This window comes from Pezoporus flaviventris, unplaced genomic scaffold, assembly GCF_033815535.1.
Source record: "Pezoporus flaviventris isolate CSIRO_AGI_PZ_B2104156 unplaced genomic scaffold, CSIRO_AGI_Pfla_v1 ptg000036l, whole genome shotgun sequence".
Lineage (NCBI taxonomy): Eukaryota > Metazoa > Chordata > Aves > Psittaciformes > Psittacidae > Pezoporus > Pezoporus flaviventris.
The window spans coordinates 20,883,564-20,909,545 of NW_026892584.1; the positions used below are offsets into that span (position 1 = coordinate 20,883,564).

At 36.3% G+C, this 25,982-nt stretch overlaps 1 long non-coding RNA gene across 1 annotated transcript; it reads left to right on the forward strand.

Moving 5' to 3' along the window:
* The first annotated feature begins 3,210 nt into the window (after window positions 1-3,210).
* Window positions 3,211-12,362, forward strand: LOC133274767 (uncharacterized). Its single transcript, XR_009745247.1, has 3 exons — window positions 3,211-3,588; window positions 4,511-4,645; window positions 11,548-12,362. It is a non-coding gene; the product is annotated as an uncharacterized LOC133274767 (long non-coding RNA).
* The last annotated feature ends 13,620 nt before the right edge of the window (window positions 12,363-25,982 follow it).

The window sequence follows — 25,982 nt, forward strand, 5'->3', positions numbered from 1 at the left end:
GTGATTCTGTATTGAAATGGATGTTATATTTCACCATAAACAGTAATTATCTTGCTAATTTAATATGAAGTCTAAACTTAAAGCTTTCTACAGAGAAAATTTGCATAAAACAAACTCTTAACTGAATTAAGTAAGAGTAAAAACTTTAATTGCTGATAGAAATGGTACTATTGGCATTGCGATATATGAAGATAACAATGGAAAAATAGTATTTAAAAACTCCATATGGTCATAAAATTTGAGACATCTCAGTCCAGAAAACATTTAGCTTTATAATTCTAACTACCACAAACAACAGGGGTGCTGACTCTGTTACTGGAATGAGAAATGATGAGATACTTAAACACTTCTCGTTTCCATACCAAATTGAATCATAATATATTACAACCAAATAAATGTATATATACTTCTATTAGCAGTCTAAGCTCCCTAGCAGCTTAGGTCATGATATTAGCACTTATATGAGCATTTATACACCATTCTATTAAAGAAACTCATCCTTTGAGGAACTGCTTATTTCAGCACTTACAAAACAAGTTTAGTCAGATGTTGACTTCTTTTCCCTTTACAATAAGCATTTATTTTTTGCCTTTCTTTCTTCCTTTTTCACCCTTTTCAGGAAAAAAAAAATAAGACTCCTAATTCCTTTCAGCAGTAAACACATTGACAGGAGTCTTCCAAACAAAAAACAATGTTAAATTTATTTTGTTTTGCTGAATGTTCAAATACTCAAACATCTCCAGCAGGAGCTCTTATGAGAGATGTACACCAGAATAACAATTGCCTTAGTAGTTTTGGGTCACCAGATAGGTTCAAATGTCTGGCTTGAGTCTATGAGACAGCTTAAGCTTGTCTCAGTTCAGCTACTGAGTTACTTGTAGTAAGCACAGTGACAAAGGTCTCAGATTTTGCCCAGAAATGTATTCTTATTGAAACTAATGTTTACATTGAAAACTGGTTTTAATAAATTGGCATATTCCTAATAATAAGGAGGTGGGGGAGAGAGGAGGTGAAGTAAAAAGAAAAATTGTCAAATAGATGTGACCACAATCTGGGCCTCAGGCAATGATACAGTTTGTCTACCAGATATAATATTAATCTAGCAGGACTTACAGCACTCCTGCTAGCAAAGGACCAATTTCCACATGAACTCTGTTTCAGGATGACTTCAATTCCAATCAAAAACCAGTATTTCTTCTAATTTACAGTTGGACTCAATGATCTTAAGAGTTTTCCTGACATAAATGATTCTATGAATCTATGATTTGTTAATACCTGAGGTTATGCTAATTAATCAGAAACTTGGCTAAAGTAGAAAAATTGGTAGCATATTAAAAACACTATGCAATGGCAGAGGGTGTGAATAGGAAGTATCAAAAAAAATACAGGAATGGCAGAAATTTCAGTATTTAATAAAGAAAAGTAGTATTACCACAACACAGATTTCCTACACATGCCATATCAGAACTAATCAGAAACTAGTACTAACATTTTATGATTAACTCCTATGCTGTAGGCTAGAAAGAATCCCATATCTTTAAGTAAACAAGTTTCATAGCCACCAGTAACGTCAACATAATTGGATAGATGTAAAGTTAATAACAAGCCATTAGGAAGTGTTATATATGTGTATTAGAAGTGTGTTATGTATGTGTATATTTGTATATGTTGGTATGTTATACACACGGACGTGTACACAGGCACATACACTCACAAATATATGTGTGTATATAGTTTTGATTTCACTATTGCTATGTGTATTGCGTTTGTAAGGCAACATTTTGGTAGCAGGAGAGGCTACCAGGGTGGCTTCTGTGAGAAGCCTCTAGAAGCCAACCCTGTGTCTGACAGAGCCAAAGCCAGCCGGCTTTGGCTTGGGGGGGGGGGGGGGGGGGAGTTATCGGTCGGCTGGTGATGAGGTGTTGTATTCTCTTCCCTTGCTATTTCCTTTATCACTGTTATTATTGGTGGTAGCAGTAGTGATTTGTGTTATACCTTAGTTACTAAACTGTTCTTATCTCAACCCGTGGGAGTTGCATTCTTTTGATTCTCCTCTCCGTCCCTCCGGGAGTAGGAGGGAAAGAAGGGGGGGGGGAGGGAGTGAACGAGTTGTCTGGTTTGGTTTAAACCACGACAGTTCTTTTTGGCGCCCAATGTGGGCCAAGAGGGGTTGAGATAACGTCAGATCTGAGCGGATTAATAGTCATTTGTCACAGTGCTGATTTATTGGCTCTCAGAGTTGTTCTTGTTGATCTCAGAGTTTCAGAATGTTGTAACTTACTTAGAGCCGGTATTTGCTGTGTTAGTGTTTATCAAGTGTGGGGCTTGGGCTAAGGTTCTTGTCTCACTGTGCTTTATGGCAATGACTTGTAATATGGGCGGGCTTCAGCACCAGGGCAGGACGGACGTGGCCGTGGACTTGTACCTGGCCGTCCGGCTGCTCTTCACCGGCCTGGCCCTCGCCCTCACCTCCGTCTTCGTGAGGCCGCGGGGAGCTGAGGGGGAGCGGCCCCGGGAGCCGGCGGCTGCTGAAGCGGCCCTCGAGAGCGGCCCCCGGGAGCAACCGGCGGGGGGAGCTGGCCGGGAAGCCGCGAGGGGACGACTGCCGGTGGAGGAGGTCGGGGCGGTCGAGGAGCGGAAGGAGGCAGCTCCCGCGCAGCGGGAGAAGGCGGCGGAGGAGCCCAGCCCCGCGGAGGAGCCCAGCCCCGCGGCCGCGACCAGCCCCGCGGAGGAGCCCCGCCCCGCGGCCGAGCCCAGCCCCCCGACGGCCGAGAGCATTACCCGGAAGCCGTCCGCCGAGCCCCAGGAGGATGCAGGAGACCACGCAGCATTTCCCAGCAAGGCAGAGGAGGAAGAGCTGGACTCGAAAAGAGAAGCTGGTGGTGGGAGGGCCGGCAAGCACAGCAGCTACACCAGCCCCAGTGACAAGTACAGCAGCATCGTTTGAGAGTTCTGAAGGTTTTGAATGTCCTTTGGGTATCCTTGGGACCTGCCTGCTGACTGTGATGGTGATCAGCACACGACACGGGAATACAGTTTAAGACTCCTAATACCTTTCAGCAACAAATACATGGACAGTAGTCCCCCAAAGTAGGCCGCTGCTGGCCAAGGTTCAGCCCGTCTGCAACGGTGGTAGCACCTCTAGGATAATGTATTTAAGAAGGAAAAAAAAAAAAAAACCTGCACAACAGCCAGAAGAGGAATGACAAAGTGTGACTCGGTTTAATGGTGGATTTGGGAGTCCTGGGGTAGAGGTTGGACTTGATCTTTAAGTTGTTTTCCAAACTAGTTGGTTCTACAGTTCTATGATTCTAAAAGGAAAATTTAAAAGGGTAAACCATAAGTAGAAATAGACGGCCACAGATTCTTTTCAAATCTCTCTTGTGTCTGCAGTACCTTGAGAAAACATTAGAAATAAAAATTCCTTCTTAAAAAAAGAAGTTGGAACCAGGTGAAGAAAGTAGAATAAACTATAAACTCAGGCTAAGTTCAGCTGCTATTCACATGAGACTGCTAAAGAAAGTACTGAAATTTCCCATCAGTTAATTTTCTGTATAGTCTCTTGATTAAATTGCTCTCAGGAATAAGGTAAGGAATGTAACAACAATTCCTAAACAGTGCTCTGAATGGTATCCATGTAACAACAGAAACTTGGTACGTGTACCTGTCAAGCTAGTAAAAATTGTTACACACTAAAGTTAGCATATATGTGGATACACATTAATGAAGCAAGTATGAATCCCATAACTTTTGTAGAAAAGGATTTGCTGAAGTACTAAACAAGAATATTTATGAAAAGACTAGATTTGTGCTGCTTATTTATACAACCTAAAGGCTTATCAAAAGGAACTCATATAGACGCTGACCTGTTGTGAAATTAATGAAATTTAGAGAGAAAGTAATTTCATGTATTCATAATTAAGAGTAGAATACAAAGATGGAATTTTGACATGAATGATTTATTGCTTTGGAATTAGTTCCACAGAAATCAGTGTTCAAATCTGTACAGCTCAAAATATGCACAAGCAAACCTTGACTATGAAGACCTGGAGAAGGTTCTGACAATACTGAATAACCAGATAACAAAATAACATTAGCAGGATTAGAGAATATTAACAGAGTATCTTTTGTGCCCTTATAACTTCCTGTCTTCTCCTTCATTCATTTTTGTTGGTTCGGAGCTTTAATTTTCTTTCAGGAAAAAAATGGTTTTTATCAGACTAAAAGGTTTGAATTAAATTTTCAAGGAAAGTATTGTAGTCTTTTGTGACAAGCTTAATTCTCACTTATTTTTTTATTTTGCAGTGTGTTTGGATTTTTTGTTTTTTTCTTTTCCTTTTTTAAGACATTAACTTTATTATGGGATTTTTTTTAATTTTGTTTGTTATACAAATAAAGCCAGTGTAAAGTTCAGTTCACTTCCTTTCCATTTACTGGAATAAATTCTTTCTAGAATGAAGAGATGGTATTTCATTTGTGGTTTTGGTGTGGTTTTTTTTCTTAGCTGCAGGAGGGCATGCTAGGAAACTGGTTTAGCCAACATGGGGAAGCTATGTCCCAGTGCCAGAAGCAAACAATACATATGTCTCTAGAGCCTGTTGTCTACGACGTGGAATTAGAGTTGGGTCCTTGTTCGTACTTCCAGGTATTAACATTTCTTTTCATTGACAGTGTGGTTACACTCTCTCTCTGACTTCTATATCTATTTCTGTAAAAGAGGAGAAATCCAGTGAGGGTGAAAGACCATGCTATCGCCTTTGATTTCTTGATCAGCTCATCCATCATGGCTCCCAGAAGGAGCGAGATGTTTCAAACTCCTTAGGTTGAGGAGGACACAACCCTGCACTCTCTTTTTTTGTGTTCCTAAGGCATTCCCTGAAAGCCTATGGAGATTTCTAGCAAAACATAGATACATACTTCCTATGTTAGGTAACATTCAGTGATGAAAATATCTGGAAAGAAGAGTACCAAGTTCCTAAATTGCCTTTATATACCACTTTAGACATCTAGTGGATCTAACTCAGATGAATAAGGGTTGCTATTCTTGTCATCATCCAAAGAAGAAATTTGAAACAGTATTTTATTGCTATTTTCTCTCCTCTAGTATGTTGTTTTGTAAACAAAACCCTCTGCTGTGTTTTGGTTCCTGTCACCAGTACAACAGCAGTTATTAGTAATTCTAGAGCCAGATATTTATTCGTCCTAAATCAGTACATTGTTTTATAGAAACATGGTGAACTACATAACCTAATGTGTTTACCTTCCTTGGGGTATCTCTGAGTTATACCAGAAAGAAGGAGCAGAAAACATGAAACAAAAACCTTAGTGCAAGAGAAAAAGAGTGAAAAGGATTTGGCTGAGATGACTCACTAAGAACGTGCATCAGTGCATCGATTCAGTCTTTTCACATTCTGGAGATGTGATCAGAGACTATAAAGGGTCTGTTTTCTTTTAATTTACACAATATATTTATTATCCTTAAGCTGTTCAGACAGAGATGCCTTAGAGGCTCATTTGGGGACTGAGAAGAGAAAATACAAATGTCATTTTCAGAATATTTTTTTAATTAAGATTTTTCATAAATGGTGTGTAAACCATTAACGCTTTCAGCACACAAGACACGAACTGGGTCCTGAACCTGCTGTAACACTTGGAAAGCATTTTAGAAAAGCAGAAAATTTTAATTATTAAAAGGTTACATGGGTGGTTCTGCTCTGTTTGTCCATAACACTCTCAATATGGTGTGATTGCCTCTGCATTCTAACACCCAGGAGCAGCAGCAAACCGTGCTGCTAACACACTAAAGCAGGGTGTTTTCCAGCAGTTAGTTAATTGGAAAATTGCAATAAAGTGTAAAGCATGTATTATGGCCCTATATGATTCCAGCTTTTGCCAGCACCTCCCTTGCTGCTTCCTGATTAATTTCTGCTTCCACATCTATTGGTATTCATAAACCGATCTCATGCATACTGCCATTTTAGTCAGTTTGAACATCCTTTTACATGAAATGAGCACAGTATTTGTATTTCATGGCTACATATTTTGGATTGATATGCTTTACTGTTAATGTATGTTCCAGTGATTATAGAATGCCCAATCATAGTGATAAAGGGTTGAATCACATAGCCTATAATTTATAGAAGCTACATTACCATGTGAAAAACAACATTTAGTACTCTGTGCTGTATTGTTACCATGACTGCCGTCACAATAGCTGCTTGGTTGCAATTCTTTAACTCTGGAAGCTTAAGGTTAAGCATTATCATTTCAGCATTCCCTGATGAAGTATATTAGTTTCCAAATGAAGAACTGTCAAGTCAATTCTAAAGAAGTAGTTATACTACCAGGATAAAATACAGTAACAATTTTACAGCACTCCACTGGAATTTATGTAGGCAAAATGCAGCATAAAAGAGCAAAATAATGAGCCAGAGATGAAATTTATCCATAACTGAATTTAACACCTTCCTCTGACACAGAGAGATGAGGCTGTACCTGACCACAAATTACATATTTTTTTTATTGTATGATCCTTAATTGAGTCGGGGGAAGCTGTTTCTTGGCATGTTACCAAATCTACTACAACTACACTGCAGCTAGCGTTACTCAGGTATCTAAAGTCGAAGTACTGAACTGTACATGGCCTTCCTAACATAAAAGGTGAAGAGACTGCAGTATATGGTTGTACTGCAACAATAGCTTGCCAATTTTACGACTCAACAACTCAGTAATTTTATTCAATATCTTTCCATTTCATTTGAACTAACCTGTATTATATAGATTTATAAATGGTCTATTCTCCATCCAGCCTTTTCCATACTAGTCCAGAGATTACTACTTCTAAATATCAGGTGAAACATTATTTAACTGTTTATATATTATCTTCAAGAACAGCATTCCCACTTTTGTTCACATCCTTACCTAATTTCACTGAATTTGAGAGCTAAGTTATGTCAATCTGCTTAATCAAGAGCTGGCAAATATTACAATGCCAATATGTACTGAATCTATCCTAAATGTACTAAATTGATCCTAAATGTACTAAATCTATCTCATTGACATCTTATTCACTTTCCCATACTGAAGAGCACTGGAGCTTGAAAATAGCCCTGAAGAAATTGTGCAAGTGGTAGGAAGCTGTTGTTACTACATTCATTTGGTATATTGTATAGAAGAGTAATACTGATTTGTGTATTGCAATTATGAAAAAAAGCTGCTTTAGAATTTGTGACAACAGAAAAAGACTTTTCTTCACTCCTGCTCTGGATATGGCACTGCAATTTTATTGCAAACTTAATATCTTTATGTCATGATAATTTTGATATATTTTGCATTTCCAAATTATGAGGATGTTTCACCAGTGTTTACTAAGGCAAGCATTACCAGCATTTTCTAAGAGCTTAGCATGAAAGTATACAAGGCATATGGTAACTGGATAGGTCCAAACCTCATTCAAATGGCAATTTCACTCAATAATCTTCCGTGGCCTTACAGTCATGAAGTACTTTGGATCTACTAAAATCTAAGTTTAGTGCAGTGTTTAGTATCACCATATTGATAAAACTATAATATAATCAAGAAATATATAGTGCAATGTAACTCTCACTTGCAATATATAAATGTGAGTGCCATATAACTCATGGCTTATGCTTTTGCATGTGCGCGCTTCTGTTGGAACGCAGTCTGAAGAGTCATAGTATTCGCTTATTGCTGACTTCTGTGGAAGCTAAATATGTTCATGCCAGTTTTGAATCAAGTTCTCCATCTCCATTTTAAAGCAATCAGCATGCTTTTGTGCTATTCTATTAGCTGCAAAATCAATCAAAGAAGCTTTTCATTCTTCTCTCTTTTCTTAAGCCAGAGACATTTTCCACAAGGAAAACAAAGTGAGGTTCAGTCTCTTTTGTTTTGCCTTCTCTCTTTCATAGGCTGTTCATTGTCCACTCTAAATTTCTTTTGTGGGTTTTGTTGGGTTCTTTTATTTCCTGTGGAAAATGGGCATAATTTTGTTCTGAGGAATCTGCAATTCTAATCTACTTCCTTAGCGACAGTCAATAATTCCTTTCTATAAAAGAGTAATACCTCCATCACTATTTACAGACATTATTAGAAATAATAGATACGTTTTCCCTTAGTTATTTTGATTATGGTGATTTATCACATATAGCCAGATAAGCTCACTAACTATGTAGAAAGAACTGTTCAACATAGACATTTCACAGTAAGCTTTGTCTGGTGAATGTCAAAACCAGTACCAGACTGGTTAGGTTGGACTAAAGTGGAAGCAGGCACCCAAAAACACAACCTTATATTTTGACTGATGTGCCATCAGTACCTCAGATTTGCTTTTATCACTTTCAAGATTCCTTACAGTACATGAGCAAAACAGATCAGTTTTGGTCAACACAAATTCTTATCTAAGCACCTACAGTCCACCTCTGCTTAAGGTCCTGTGTGGCTAGGTTAAGCATAGCTTAACTGCTCTCAGAGAAAAGCTAATCAGTGAAGTTCTATACAGTATGAAGATGGTGCTGCTGCTTTCTTTTTAAACTTGGTGATTGACATATATAATAATTTAATGATTATAGACACACTATAGTGAAACTAAAACCCCTCATACTTTCCATTGCCTAAAGGTATCCAAATATCTCTCCTAGCTGACAAATATTCTGGTGCTTTACAGGAACAGAATAGTGGCTGTTGTTTCAGATTAAGACTGAAGAGTTTTTGAAATAAAGGCCATAAGTCAGAATTCTCCTTCTGGACTTCTCGTAATCGTTATAGTAGAGAATCCCATGTATCTTGCCCATTATTTCAAGAGCAACAGATCTTACATACATGCCTGAAAAAGTAACAGCTCCAGGTCCTTGTGAGGAAGAATACAAAGAGCCTTTCATTACCAAGAGCGTAAGAGCAGCCTTCCTGGAGAAGACATTTTCTTCTCAGAATGGAGTGAATTTTAAGGCACTATCATCAAGTCTATCCTTATGTGCATGGCTGCCATTGGGAAGCTCACTGAATTTTGGTCATCTGATCAGTTCTGAAATGCTTAATTCTCCTCCCCTACCAGGGAGGAGAATTTCTACTTTTTTTTTTTTTTTTTAATAGCTATTTCTAGATTTTTTTTTTTACCTGGGAGACTAAACCTCTGGAGTTATAAAATATTTAGCATCACGAGAAATGCAATCCTGTTTTTTAGTCCATGGGATTTGCAAATTCGAGAGACTATATATATTCTTGAGCACCATCTAGTGGTGCTTTCATGGTTTACAGAGACACAAATTTAGAGCTTCACTGTCACAGATCTTTGCAACATTAAGAAGGATTTAAATAAGATCATTGCATACGTTGGCTAAACTCTTTCCATTTCTGTTGATGCTAGAGAGCCATGACCTTTGGTTTTTCTGATAGTTCAAAGGAGTAAAGAATCCCGGGCTATTATGATATTCTGCTAGTCTGTTTCAGGGATATTTATTTAGCTAAGAGAATTTTTGCCTTTGTTTTTTAGGAAAAATTAAAAATGGTTTAAAGTTTTCTATAAGTAAAGAAAAAGGGGGGGAGAAGAAGAAGACTGTTTAAGTATATATATTCTAATATTCAATTAACTGTAGGTTTACATATTTTTAGTTAAAAAAAAATACAAAGAAACCACACCTGGGAAAATAGTGACTAGATAAACTATGTAACTGCTTTCTTGAGTGAAACTGAGCAATTGATTTATATTCTGCCTTTTATTTTCTATTAGTTTTCTCCTACACTTGAATAGTAAATTTTGCGTAGAAATATAATCAAGCTCTGATTATTATTTTTTTCTTGTAAAATTTATATTTAGAAAAGAAAATTAAAAATACTAGCCAGATTATAGTGGGAAAAATCTTTAAAAAAAATCAAATTATTTTATTATACAAGATACTAGTTTTCAAGAAACAACACATTCTAAGCTCAACTGCATATTACATTTAGTGTTTGCTGTAAGATCTTCCTAAAATGGTCTCTAAGAGAAACAGCAGATAAAACCTCAAAAGCCTCTTGATTTTTGCCTTTATTTAGGCCTTCTTTCTAGGAGTTCATCAGAGCTTGTCATCATGACATTATGCTAAACAATGATTTGTAGGAAGAATAATACTTTTAGTATTTTAATAGGGTACCTAGATACAGTAATTTGTCAACATAAATGAATGAGTCATTTCATAATCCTAAAACATACCTTTATTTCTTTATTTTCTCAAGCACAAAAAGAAGAACCATTATTTCTCTTTGGAATATCATATATAGCTCTCATATAGCAGAAAATATCTGTATAGAAAGGGGCCATCATGCGCTAGATTTTGGAGTGAAATGCAAAAGTTGGAAGAAAAATATGTCTACCAAATATATATTCGTTCTGATAAAAGAAGAGGGGTGTTTCCTAGTAACCTGAAGTACAATGATAACTGATGTGTCAAAGTTCATAATTCCCCTGGATCTTTTCTGGACTTTCGCATGCCTTTGAACGTGATAGAAATGGAGAACACACAAGTTTTATTTCAGTACTCTTATTAAAAATTGGTTACATTTAACTAATTTTAGCTGTTTTGGGGGGTAATTCAATATCTGAGAATATATGTGTCCTCCTTGTGTTAATGCTTTGCTCTTTGATGGAAAATATGAAGCTTCACATCATCTAACATGGCCTTTTATTTTGACATACCCCAGTTTCAAGAGGTCAGATACAAAAATCTTAAGCTGCCCAAGTAGTTTAACAGCTTCTCCAGAGCTCACTGTCCTGAGTACTTAACCTTAGCTAGTCTCACTCTACAGCTAATTCTACAACTTTAGCTTTTTCTTGCTAGGTTTTCCACCCCTCAAGCCTGTGAGGAAGTTGGAATGGTTCATTGTTTGTCATGAAATGAGAATTAAAGGATGCGCTGTTGAACGCTATAGGCAACACATATAAAAGGAAACAAAAAGCCTCACATTTAATCTATGAAACATCAATCTGCAGGACATCATGGAAATTAAAAGCATAGAGACATTCAAAAAGTTATTTGAAAAAATCCAGCAGGATTTTAAGGATTGGTAGTTATTAAGCCTGAAAAGAAAAGATGAAGAGACTGTGTATCAGTTTATGCTTTTCTTGAATGGATCACGTATTTTAAGAGGGAAAAAAAAAAAAAAAACCTGAAAACATCTAAAAAGTCTTTTTATTTGTCTGATTCTAACAAGAGCCATTATCAGTGGAAGAACATTTAGCCATTTGTCTGGTATACAATCTACATGGAAGCATTGTTCTTTCTTATTAATGGTTTTGATGTTTGAGTACAGCAACATCAGAACAATAGTGATCTGAATAATTTCTATTGTGTAGCAATGGCATCTGTTATACACATCCGCTTTGGAAAGGAGATTATTTCAGTTAGCCACATTTTAATCCACATAATATATGTTAAAAGTAAACATTAAATAGCTGACTTGGTTACAGATTGATCCTTTATTAATATTCTCACTACAAGATCCATCCCCATTGCTAGAGAAATTAATCATTCCTTCCTGTTTTTCATATTTCAGAATAATCTGCCTCAAGAGTTCCTGACAATACATCTTTAGGGTAATTAACTCTACTGAGATTCCATCTTATTATATTTCAACTTTAGCAAAGCATAGGGACAGAAATCCTACATGTTCCACTTCTTTGAATAGTTGCTACTGACAATTTTATTCCTTTGTGGGCTCAAATGTTTCTTAGAAGCCTGGGGTACACTAATCAGCTAATGGAAAAAAATGGTGGCACCTTCAGTAAACACCTATAAACAGTCTCTTTGTGGGAAAAGTAGTTGATCTCTGATTATTTCCTGCAGAAAACAGGAATTTATGTTTGTTATAAAAGAAATAAGGTTTTTTAAGGTGGTATCCTTACAGCTGAATCCTTTCTAACTAGAAGATTCCATTTTTTGTTGAAATGCAGGCTGGTTAAATTTGAACTCTATAGTGAACAACTGGTTTCAGCAGCTTCAGGTAAGCTCTACTACATAACAGTTTTCAGGTGCTTCAGGCTTCCTGCCAGAAAGGCAGGAGCCTAAACTCTGTGCTCTTCATCTTGAACCAGAAAACCCAGTACAGGAATCTTAAAGTTAGACAGTCCTCTGGCTTCTTTAGAAAAACAAGGAGAGCAATCTCATGCAAACACAACCCCAGGAAACATCATTTCAGTGCAAAAATACTTGTTTCAAAGATAGCTAAACAGTGTTTCTTAGCCTGTGTTGCTTGTGATTAATTTTGGGTTGTTTTTTTTGGTCACTTGTTTTTGATTTAGAATTAATCCAGATGTGTTGACTTTCCAAAGTTTTTGAAAATCAGAATTCTCAAGTTCAGGCCAAGTCCATTATCATTTCTAAAATTACTCACCTGAGCATCTTCTGAAAGTGGAAGAGCAGAAGAGAGAAAAGTCACATCAGGAAAACCTGGGAAAAGCTAATAAACACTGTAGGAAAAACAGGCATGGACAAGTTTTTTTTCTTCACTATTTATTTCCATAAAAATGAAATCTCAGAAAGAAGAACTGTAGCCAATATTTCTCAACAGCTGAAAACTGGTGAGGGAAATGTCAGTATTGTCAAAATCTGAGGCTAATCCAAGATTTATTCCTAGAAGTTAAAATAGTTTTATAGAAAATGGACTACTGTATGTAACAGCATCAGTATTCTCTGTTGAATACATCACTGTCTAGACTGTGAGCACAAAATATTTCAGTCCTCATCACAGATTCTCATCTGAAGATGGAAGATCTTGTAGCATTGATGGAGTCTCAAAGACTACCTATTTTAGCTACCAATATGGCACTAGAAACATGAATTTCTGATTCCTGCAATATGAACATGGACACAAACCTACATGTTGACCCATATCCGGTGCCATGAGCATTCCTTTCTTACCGTAAGTAGTTCCACTGGCTTTAGTAAGACTCATGTGAGTAGCCTAATTCAACACATTAAAGCTTAGAAGTCCAAAACAGCTACAGATACAAAAAAATAACCAATAAAACATGTGTCTGTTGCTTCTTTTATAGCATCTACAAATTCTGAGCTTTATTAAACTTAGATGAACCTAAATGTTTTAGCTGCACAGTTCATTGTTTTATCTCTGTGTGCCTTCATGCCACAGCAGGAGAGCTGCATGCCTTCGCAAAATTAATATTTCTAAACATCTGGCATCCCCTATATGAGTTCATAGACTATTTGCAGTGAAAGCCTAAGGAAAAAAAAAAAGTGAAACTGTAGTTTAAAACAAGTTTCCAGAAATAAATCTCAACTAGCAGTATTCTCTAGAGCATACTCTAGCAATGTAACTCTTTTAATAATGTACCTGCTTCCATTGGAGGTATTTTTAAAAGGTGAGTTAAATTAATTGAAGAGGTAAACTCCAGCAGTGTGAAACGGTCCAGCACAGAATATACGACCCTGTATAATCTTTACTTTCACTCTCACAACAAGATTGCCGTGTTTACAAATTTTAAACCAGTCTCTAAGGAGCGATTTGGAAATTACACATACAGAGACACATACATATGCATCCCTTCATATTTACCTTTGGGAAATTACAAAGAAAAATATAAATATATGTCATCTAATAGCATATTGTAACCATGTCAGTTGTTACTTGTTGGAAGTTATAAATCAATAAAACCAAAGTTCTGGTATTTCCATCATTGACAAAAACAACAAAACCAATTCTTATTTCAAATAAGAAAAGGGATGTAATTCTGTTCTTATTAAAAGTCTGTGAAGAGGGAGAAATGAGAAAAGCCTATTTCAGAAATTATTTTGTGTGTAATATTTTAAATGACATGTTGAGATACAAAGTGGACTTTTTTATTGTTCTCTGAATACTCAATTCCAGCATAGGAAACCTAGGCACCCTAAAAGTAATTATAGATGAACCAAGCAAATGTTTTCATCCATTCTGTATTTTAATTAGTTTAGTGCTTTGTTTTTACTGTTTTTCATAAAAAGTGGTAGGTGACACATCAACTGAAAATATTATTCAACTCCCAGTGTCCATTACTTTCAGGATGATTAAAGAAACCACCTTATTCCACCTTATTGGATTATACCATTTGAACTCATTTAATTTCCTTAAAAAGTATGTAATTTTAAAAATACTATGGAAATTAAGGATTAAGAAATTAGGTACTACCAGATATAAACTTAGGCACCATTATGTTCACTTTAATTGAGATAAAACTTGTAAACTATAAGCATATCTTGCGTATGTGTCTTTTCCAAACAGAGTAATATGTATTCTTGGTGCTGTATGTGTATTGTTTTGACTTTCAGTGGTTTCTTCTGTTTGCTCTATGTACTTTCAGCAGGCTTATCTGCCTGTAGCATATTCTTTTTTATGTAAAACATTAGGCTTGTCTATACAAGGTGAAATCCTAACTTGCAAACAGCTACAACTGTGGATGTTAGCAGAATTAAAATGTCACAGATCTTTATATTTCTATTTTCAATCAGAATTAAGGTAAATTAAATTAAATTAAATTAAAGTAAACCCTAAAATTCAGTGGTTTAAAGTAGCTCACTCTCACATAATTAAGCAGGAATTAAAAAAATCTCACTTTCTGAAACAAGAATACTGGGTTGTAGAGTTACATGGGCTCTACTTCTGTCATACAGTTCCTTCAAATAAATAATACAGTTTGCAGTTTCATAATCTCCCTCACTCACTTCCACAGTCCCTTTGATGAGTCATGCTCAGACTACTAATCACCAGAACGCACTTTTAAAACACAGCACATTTCAAGCTTCATTTACTTGATTGTAGAGTACAAGAGAAATCAGGAAAGAAAATAGGGAAAGTGGTAGATCATAGTTCTTAAACTTCAGTTTTATGGAACCAAAACTGTCATCACAAAAGCTATGTTATTCCTCCCAACAGAAGAACATTTCTTTACGGCAGAAATTATGCAGTGGTTTACAGACAAAACCAGCAATTGCTTTCCAAGACCTTGCAAATGCATGTTTTGTCAACCACAAACACCAAACAACACACCACAATAAATTTTTCAGATCTCTATCAAGCAATTGAATTCTTTCTTCCATACGCATTCTGAATGTAAATCATCAGCAATCATTATTCCTTTTCTCTTTGAATCCTCTGATTAGCGGAAAAATGGCTAATTTGCCAGTTGAATAATCATAAGGCTTTAAAGTTACTACCCTAACTGAACTGAATCAGGGAAACTTACTCCTCCCAAAACTGTTATTGCAACCCTGCTTGCATTTGGCCTGTTCTCCTTCAGTTAAAATAGGTAAACATCAGTTGCATCTCTGCTGCCTCCATTCATCACCTCTTTATGTAGCTCCAGCTACTTGGAAAAGTTACCTTTCCTTTCACAGGCAATCTCCAAAACATACATGGGCTGGAAAAAGATTGGTTTTACATGAAGGGACAGATGAGGAGCAGTATTCCAGAAGTGAGCATGACCAGGCAGATTGACCATAGCTGAGATGCATATATTCATATATAGTATATATTCCTCTATAGCTAGCCTGAAGTGATTAAAAAAACACCAACTAGTAGAACCTGCTTTTTCAAGAAGAGCAGGGAAGCAATATAATCTAATGAATCCAGTAGAGATGTATTTTATCTCTGTCTTGCATCTGCACATGGAAAGCGAGGTGTAGGGCAGAAGCATTGATGGAATTATTTTGGTTCTATATTTCTCATGAATATATTGAATATTACATTATTTAGCTACAGTACAGACATTATAAATTTATGACTTTTATCACTCAAGTAGAATTATGGACATACATATCCCTTGCAGTTAACTATCAGTTTTGCGGTTGAAGCACAGAATCAATAGATTCAACCTCATACAGATGTGTGGGAGAAAAACAGCAATCCTTCCCGTTACAGCATTTATTTTTTATAGGTATAATTGAATTTTATGAGGTTTTACAAGTAAATTGGTAGCTAATTTAACATCACAGTAATGATAAAATTGGCCTCCTCGCAGAAGTTCAGCAGGGTTTTGGTTTTTTTGTATTTTGAAACAGATAACATTGAAGTTGCTTTGGATAAAAAAAAAGATACAGGTAATTGTATACTTTGATTCTCAAATATATGTCTCAAATATATGTCTCAAATATATGTATCAAATGAAGGAGAAGATAACCAGGAATTTGTTGTTTCTTAGATCACAACAGATAGAAGATACAATTCAAAGGCAAGAGAATAAAACCAGAAAGTGATGCTTCTTTATAAAAGCTGCAACTATAATATGGAACCCATTGCCACTGGACATTTTAGCTGCCTTAAGAAGTAAAGTCCTCATAAACGTTGTAAACGAATAGGAGGACTTTCTGTCAAAAATTCACCAAAGACCACCTGTCGAACAGGTCTGTCAAGACCTATGCAAATACTATAACTGCCATTACAAGTCCTGGAGTGCCAGAACCTGGAGAGAAAATTTCAGTCTGTTCTCACCCTATACTCTCAAACTCTGTAGTGACTTTTGCTAGAGATGGAGAGATGGAGTAACATGAACACTTTGGTACAACTCAGGTTAGCTCTTACTATTTTCTTAGATTTAATTATTAAAATGTAGCTGAAATGTCAAGCTTCTTTTGAAAAGGTGATAAGGGAAAGACTCTGTTAAACAATCAAATCAATTGTAGCAAACATTTACTTTTGATGGGGTTTATAACAAAAAATTCCTTTTAAATAAGGCTGAAGAGTAGCAGTTTCCTCATGCAATTCTACACTGAATGGTCTGTTACATATGCTTTCCATATTCCCTTATTTTAGTGAAGTTGAACTATATGCAATATGCTGTCTTCTGTTTGACTTTTCTTTCTTCAGTCCAATATTTTTCCTTTCATTAGGACAATAGGACTAAAATGCTGATTAGCTATCTCTGATGTAGTCATCAGTTCCTCTCAATTGTCTTCATCTGTTGAAAATACAGAAAAAAAAAAAAAAGAAATCTTGTCCCTTTTACACCTGTTGAGAAAATGGGGAAACTGACTACTTTTGAAAGAAATGTTTCTTTGCTAATGGTTTAACTCTCAAAAATTTTCAGATGGAAGTCACTTCCAAAAAAGAAAATGCTTTAAGCATGGCGAAGAGTTACAATATTTTTAAATACTGGGGTTTAAAATGAGTTACAGTAGTGGGATTCAGCAGAGTAGGGCTCTCTTCTAAGCCTTCCCTACATCCTCCCAAACACAAACAGCTGTAAGTCTGATAGTTCCCATCCTTTACCACATTCCTTGGATATTCTTGGGACATTTTAATATTTCATGGTCTTTAATTTTATAAATTATTTGCTAGGTATTTTATTTAAAGACAAGTGAAAAAGAGCTACTTATTCAAAACAATAGCACACGTTAAAAATTGGCTATTAGCAACTGAATTTAGGACCACAAATGGCATCCTGTTTGGCGCACAGGGAGAGGTGTTAAATACAGCGTTCACAAGGTATGAACCACAGCTGGAGTCAGAAGCAAGAACTTGCCTGTTGATTAGAAAATGTCACTGGGAGAACATCAAAGTTGCACCCAGTTTCCTATTCACATCAGGGATGTGCTGGCAAGCAGGAGCACTACCAGCAGGTTGTGCAGAAAGAAATTCAAGCAGTTAAGGCTGCACTTGACACAGGTGGGCACTTGGTGTTGCAGAGGCTTTGCTCAGGGCTGCGTCTTACTGCTAGAGCTGAAATAACAAAGGTGGTACCACAGGTCTTCTGTCCTGTATAGAGTGACTCCAAGGTCAGAGCCCTCAATACACACTCAATGGCAGGATGTGGCCATTCAGCAGTAAGGTCTCAGGGCACTCTTGTAACCCACGCTCTTTGTGAGGCTGATGCAGAGGGCAGAAGCAGAAGTATGGCTTGCAGGGAGTTGAGTTTCTGTGTCAGCAGGTGGAGGAAGGACCGGGGTGATAAAATAGAGATAACAGGCTCTTTATGGCCATGCTGCAGTACAGAGCCAAAGTCACGTATGGCACAGGAACAAACACATATGCTTAAGCAGGCAGAGGGACTCTCACAATGGTGGAGCCTCACGGCATGTGACTTCTTGGAGTGGAGGGTGGGTCTTTCTCTTCTGAAAAATATTCAGCTGAAAAACAGGTGGAGGGCAACAAGTTCTGACAGTGGAAGCATTTGGGCTGCTTGTGACAGATTCTGAGATCAGATCAGGGCAACAAAGAGTGATGCACGACAGTGGTCAAATAGTTGCTGATACAAGGGAACCATGTGCCACAGGGACCTGCTGTCTCACAGGACTGCCACTTGCCAGGGACCAGATGTGAGCCATTGCAGAGAGATTGTCAAGGCTCCAGGCTTCTTGGTTTTGAAATTAAGACAAGTTTCAGTATGTGGACATTCAATTTTTGTTTATAAAGTTTTCAGAAGAAAAGAAATTCAGTAAGTTCTAATGGTGTAAGGCCAGCAGCCTCTACACTAAGTTATATGTTATGAAGAGAAGGGCCATTTGACTATATCCTCTGACACTATTTAAGTGAAATTGCCCTCCCTCTCCTTCCTCATAGTTGTTTGATGGACTTAATTTCACCAGAGGGATACATTTGTAGCTCAGAAAGGATGAAGAGTGCTGTAAAAATCTAACACCATAGGATTAACCTGTATTAATCAATGCAGTGAATTTTAACTAATCAATGTGTTTTGTTTCTTCAAATTAAAACTCATGCAATATAGTTTCACTTAAGACATCCTAAATCAGCTTTAATGCTGTTAAAGAATGATTGCAACTTTTATAAGTAGAAACTCTGCAGAAAAGAAAAACTCAATTACAGATCAAGCCAGATTTATCAAGAGCACGCAATAACATTGTCAATAAGTTACATTCAAAAATGGAATAGAAAAGTTTCCACTTTTAGCTTTGAGCAAGGACCTTTAAAATTTCTCAAGTAATGTCTTTTATCATCTTATCACAAAGCAGAAACTTAACAGTAAGTTTCTGTCCTGATTTCAAGTACTTGCAACTAAAGTGTTCATAGAGGTTATCAGATAATTTGAAAATTAACACAACAGAAACTTAAATAGTTAACCTCATTATTCATGAATTTGATACAAGTTTATGGCTTTCATTCACAAGATTTATTTCTAAATATACAAAAGGTATTTGAAGTAATGCAAATGTATAAATTCATTTTCCTCTGACCAGAAACAGAAAATTTGTTCTTTTCTTCCCAGAGCAATCTATAGATGAGTCAACTATATGAGGTGCTCTTTTCAACTCTGCAGGTGCAGATTCTCGTTATACAAATTAGTAACTGAGAAATGATCAAAAGAAGAGGCTTGGGGAAGCATGTGGTTGTGGAAAACTTAGGATATTGACAAACTAGGGCTTGCAAGTGTGTATCCTCTCTGAAGATTTAGTACCCAAACATTCACTACTTCACTAAATTGTTAAAGGTTTGTTCCCAGCTACTTGAAGACTTTTCCTTAATAGGCTCCATGTTCAACTGGGGAGGGAGGCTATTCACAAGTAGGCAATGTTTGTTACATAAAATGTATTGTGAATGCACTATCTAAATTTAAAATAACATGATTTAGAACAGCCAACTTGATGAAGAGTCCTCAGAGGTTACTAAAGCTTTGATTTTCCAGTTAGCTTATTTTATAGCTAGTGCTTTAGAAGCCATCAAAATCATAACAAGATAGATCAATCAGACTGCTTTTACTGGTCTACTGCGTACAATTCAATATAGAAAACAAGAGTATCCACTGAATCAGACTTTGGAGGAATTTTCAATATGCCATGAAATAGCTTTAACCTTGAGAGAAATCAACAGCTAGATAATTAATCATGTGAATGTGCATTTTACTCTGAATAGTATACCTAATTAGAATGTACTTTTTTTTTTTAAGAACATAATATAATGCTGATAATAGATTTCCCTGTAGTTCTTCAAATCTGCTGTTGTATTTTTATCAAGAGTTCTGAAAGGTTATCATTTGCAGTTAAGTCCAAATAAAAACTGCATTTTTTTCTGGTGCAATTCATTTTGTATTTTAATTTTTTAAAAATAAAAAAGTATATTTGAAAAATGTAGATAACAATATATCCCCATGATTGATGCATTGTTTTTACATGTTATTAAAAAGATAACATTTTTTTCTTAGAAAGTCTGTATGAGTAAGGTCTCCAAGTGACAGATATGTCAGTTACTGAGATGAAAAACTACAGCATTTCAGAAACTCATCACCAGAGAAATATTTAGGCTCCCTATGAATCTGACACTTACTGCACACAACAAAGGTCGTACGATTTTTGCAGAAGTTTTTGATCATCAGGTGATGTAGTGCAGCAGAGAAAAAGATTCCTGTAAGCAGTATGGAAATAGTGTATTTTTTGCTATTATAGTATCAAATTTTCCAGCTTAAAGAATAATAGTCTTACTACTAAAATATAATGTTTTCTTAAAAAAAAAAAAAGATAATCTCTTAATAATATTTTGTTTTGTATTCTAGTGGTTTAGTTTCCTATGTTTGCCTGTAAAAGTTGTCCAAAACAATCAATGCCCCAAAACATACTCTAAGAATCAGTGCCATTAATTTTAACTACACTATAAATACTAGTAAATATTCATAATATATGCTTGTATCTTTAAGTTGTCATCTTACTTTGATGCCATGTTTGTCTCAGGACAGGTTATATATGTGTTCGTGTGTCCTACAGGATGGAAAGGAAGACCAAGTTGCCAGTTTGTGTTATATTTAAAGGTGACAACTCCAGATCATGATTTGACTTCTGTAAATGGAACTTACAGTAAGTTACAAAGTTTTCAAGAGAGCAAAAATACATTCCACAATCTGAAAAAATTCAAGCGATACTGGACCTACTGTCCTGTAAGGTTTGGTACTTGAGTTACTGGCAGGAATGGCAACTCACACATTTTTGTTTACCAGGGATATTGTTTGTAAATTACCAGGTCAAGCAAGAGTAGATCTCTTGACTAGTAACACGTTTTAAGAGAACTCTGCAAGATATGCTCTTCTGGAAGTAGATTAACATAGAAAAATTAACAACCAGGTGAGGAAGGATGATAACACACTGTGTAATCCTAGAGGACACAATCATCTTAGCTGCAGATGTAAAAGCAGAAATCAGGGTTTCCTTAAAGGTATTAGACTTAAAGGTAAATTTACAACCTCAAGGTTATTCCTTCACTCTAAATGAAATACCACAAGAAGCTGAGCCTAGTAAAGTAGCTTGAATAAATAAATAAAGCTCCACCTGTCTGTGGTGCAAATAAGCTGCCAGAGTTACATGGGCAAAATGAGCTGCTTTCTGTGCAGGCTCCCTGCCAGATGATAGTCATAAACAAAGCTGAAGAAAGGCCAATAGACAAGTTGCCCAAGCAAAATATCAAAGACAAATTAGGAGTGAATAATACAGTGTGGCCACCACTTGTGATTACATGAATGATGGCTATGAAGAGCTACTGAGAGGTTTGTCATAAACTGATGCTGTCAGCTAGAAAACCACAGGGGACTTGAAAGTAGTCTTTCATACTACCAAAAGGAAGTATTGAAAAAGAGAGTAAGAATTTGTAGTGCAGAATGTAAAACAGATTATTTGTATCTACTATTTAAGTTTGAAAATATTTAAAATCCAACTATCACATTATGTGGTCCTTCTGCTTTTGAAATAAATTTTGTTACTGCAACCAGTGCCTTTCAGAATGCACTAATTCAGGGGTATCACTAAAGTATTAATATTGCAGAGAAAGAGGCTTATTCTGATAGGGTTTTCTGCTAAATATATATCTTCAGGGAAATTATAGAAGACTGTGATTTCTGCATGAGTTATTTACTACAGTAGCTTCAAAGGTTGCGGTCGCATAGATCATCATGCAATCATGCTTCTGAGGATAAAGGGATACGTATGATAGCATAAATATGCAAGGAACAATCTGTTTATCAGAATCTTGTTTCAGCCAGAACCAAAGACTGAGGAGTAGGCAAAATCAATTAAAGCCATATAGTAGGAAAAGAAGCTGGTTGAAAAGTCAGATTACCTATGCTGGATACTACCTCCATGTTGCCTCAGAGCCTCTGAGGAGGACAGAGGTTAAAAGCTGAGAATCACATGCTCACTTGACTTAACAGAAACAGCCCTAGAAGCAAAGAGAACTAATATCTGCCCTTATACTATGCTAACATGCTCTCCAAGGATGAGGAGTACTTTGACAGAAATGATCAGGTGAGACACTAGAATGTGCTAAAACCAGAGTATTTCTGTGAGACAATCCTACATCAGATTTCTCCCCGTGAGTCAGATAGCTGTGCAAGTCATGGTGAATTTTAATGTGCTAGAGAACAGACTGATTAAGAAATCACCTTGGGCATTTTCAATTACAATTGTAAAAAATGCCCCAGTGGAGAGCTGGGGCTGTGAGAGCTTTAGTTTGTATAGAGCTCAGAAATGCTCCCCACTTCCACACACTAGATGTCAGGCACAAATATTTTCATAGCTTGTATTTAATCCCTGTCTATCATTTCATTAAAGTAGCATCTCAGGATCAAAGTAAAGTTTCTTTTCTGACAGACTGTTGATAATTTCAGGATGTTAGAATGCCCTCTATTTATGAATATAACAGCATCATCTGCTAAGATAATAAAGTTAACTAAAAAAGGGAACTAATTTATGTCTTTTTGTTGAAGAAAGAGGAAAGTAAAAAGAGAAAAAGAAAGAAAAAAGTAAAAAAAATAGTACCTTGGGGATTTTTTAAGAGTTACAATTAAGCTTGCAGGAAGCCTTCATCACCTTCCAGTGAATACAATAACTGCAAGGAGATGAAACTTCAAGTCTAAAAACTGGTTATTACAAGCTGCTGAAAAATCCCTTCTAAGCTGGAGAACAATATAACTGTTTGTAGGCATGATGATTTGAGGTATCTGACCAGCTTGCAGTTTCTGGTTGATTTATCAGACATCAAAAGTTTTTCTTCCATTCATTTGGCTTTCAGACTTTTAAAACGTATCTGTTCATCTAAGGATAATAGTCTACTATGGAAGCTTAACATACAACTAAGGAAGTAAACAGTTAAATCAGATCTTGGCAAACCAACTTAAGTTTCATTTTAGAAAGCTGTTTGGGATTTGAATAGGAGAAAGTTGACAGCAATATTACAACAGGAGAAAGAGGCTGAAAAAAGGTCTAAGAAGAGCATGAAATAAGTTACAACAGGATTCCCCTGGGAAAAGTTTTAACAGACACCAAAACAGTTTGCGAAAGGATATGGCTGAGCTTCCTTTTGTAGAAGAGAGCGTAACGTAGATATAAGGCCAACCGAGGTGAATCAAGACAAGTAACACCTTGTCTGTCTTCTTCAAACTGAGTAAATATCCATGATCTCCTAAAAAATATGAGCTAGATAAAAATGCATTCCTCTTTAAAAATATGTGATTTTCCAATGACTGTAATATTTTATGTTTATCCTCGTAAGTACAAGGAACGGTATGTTCCAAAACTTTGTGCAAAGATTATCTGTATAAGCACATTTGCTTACAGCTACTAGCTGACATCTGAATCGTTTAAACTGTAAATCGCAAGACCCATGACTTCAGTGGGAGTCTGAGAAAAGATGCACATATTAAAGCGTGAATCTGGAAAAATGAACTAGAGACACGCACTTGAACAATTGTCTTCAGCTATCAATGAAAAACACCAGATGAGGGACCAGCAACTTTAATCCTGAAGTGTATTCTGAATACAGACAACCTATCTATCTCTATTTTTTCTATAGAACTATGTTAAAACTCTTTAATAAAAGTCTAGAGATGTCTCATGATATCTCTTTAAAAGCTGTAGTTTTTCCTGAAGCGTTATTTTTCTGTACCTTCTCTGCATGAAGGTTTTTTAATTTTTTTATTTATTTTTTTTTACTCACTAGTGACAAAAACTCCAGAGTTATTAAATGTCACTGTCACAGTTTAATCCCAGACAGCAACTAAAGTGCCATGCAACTGCTCACTCACTTGCCCTCCCCTTCTCTCCCCTCCCCAGTGGGATGGGGAGCAGAATAGGAAAAATGTAAAGCCTGTGGGTTGAGATAATAACAATTTAATAACTGACATAAATTCAGTAACAATATTATTATCATTATTATTATTAACAGAGAGATGGGAATAAACTCCCCCAAAAAAAAGACAAGTAATCCACAATATAATTGCTCATCACTCACTGACCAATACCTAGCCCATCTCTGAGCAGCAATTGGTCCCTTCCATGTAACTCCCCCCAGTTATATACTGGGCATGACATAGAATCATAAAATCATAGAATAGTTAGGGTTGGAAAGGACCTTAAGATCATCTAGTTCCAAACCCCTGTCGTATGGAATATCCCTTTGGCTAGTCTGGGTCAGGTGTTCTGTCTCTGCTTTCTCCTGGCTTCTAGTGCCCTTCTTCACTGGCAGAGCATGAAACTGAAAAGTCCTTGATCAGGGTAAATGCTGCTAAGCAACAACTAAACTGAATGCTGTTATCAGCTTTGTTCTCAGACTAAAGCCAGAAGACAGCACTGTACCAGCTGCAAGGTAAAAAATTAAGAAATTATGAAAAAAATAAGAAATTAAGAAAATTAACTATAACTGAAGCCAGGACAGCCACCAGTTCAATGTCTGACATCTCAGAATTATGAAATGGTTAGGTTTAGTTGTTTGGGGGTTTTATTTGCTGTTTGGTTTTTTTTTTTTAATTGAAATAATAAACTAGTAATAAAAAGAAAAGAGGACACATAGAAGCAGCTGATAAGGAACTCAGAATGCTGACTGTATGCATAAGAGAGAGTATATCTGTCATGTACTTTGCAAAGTAAACACAGATGTTGATTCCCCACTGAAAGATTTCCATTACAAGTGGAATTTTTCCAATAGTATAGCTCAAATCTTACTAAACTTCAGAATAGACTTGAGTAGGGATCATAGGCACAGCTGATGACTTTCTTACTACCATTGCTAGCAAGAACATCTGAGATAAAACTTAACATTCTAAAAAAGTTCAGAAATTTAGTGACTTAACCAAGCATAAACTACAAGCTGTCCAGAAGCATGGGAGAAAGAAATAATCACCTACCATGAACCAGACATAAAAAGAAAGGTAAAAATTGGTAACTGTTTCTTCAGCTCATTAATGAGGGGTTCAAACAGGATTAACTGAAGTAAAACCAAATTTAAAATTTTAATTGTAATAAAACTGTCCTAATTCTATGTATAAAGAGCTATCATTACTTAGAAATGGTATTTCAGAATAGTAATTGATAGCACTACCAAAATGCCAATTCATTGCTCTACAGTGATCCAAACAATTAATCAGATGTATAAAAAACCCAGGAAAGATTGCAATAAAATGAAACACGGTAAGGTTACTGAATCAACCCATAGCTCACACAGATTTTAAGCATGATGTTTCAGTCTAGGCCTATCTAGTCCCAAAAAGTTATAGTCAGAATCACAGAATCACATCATAGAACCATAGAACGGTTTGTTGGAAGGGACTTTAAAGATCATCTAGTTCCAGCTCCCTTACCATGGGGATGGACACCTTCTATTAGATCAGGTTGCTCAAAGCCCAGTCCAACCTGGCCTTGAACACTGACAGGGATGGGGCATCCAAAATTTTTCTGGGCAGCCTCTTCCAATGTCTCATCATCCTCACAGAAAAGAACATGTTCCTTATATCTGATCTAAGTCTACCCTATTTTCAGCTTGAAACCATTTCCCCATGCCCTTGTAAAAGGCCCCTCTCCAGATTTCTTTGTGGGTCCTTTTAGGTACTGGAATGCTGCAAAAAAGTCCCACTGGAGCTTTAAGATGGGAAGTACAACTTATGGTTGGAGTTGTCTGTGGAAGGGAGCTTAGATGACAAGCCTGGACTAGATGCCTGACTTCTGGACTGCTTATGGTATATATGATAAATGCTGGCCTAAGTCAAAAGTATAAAGAAATTTAACTATAAGACAGAG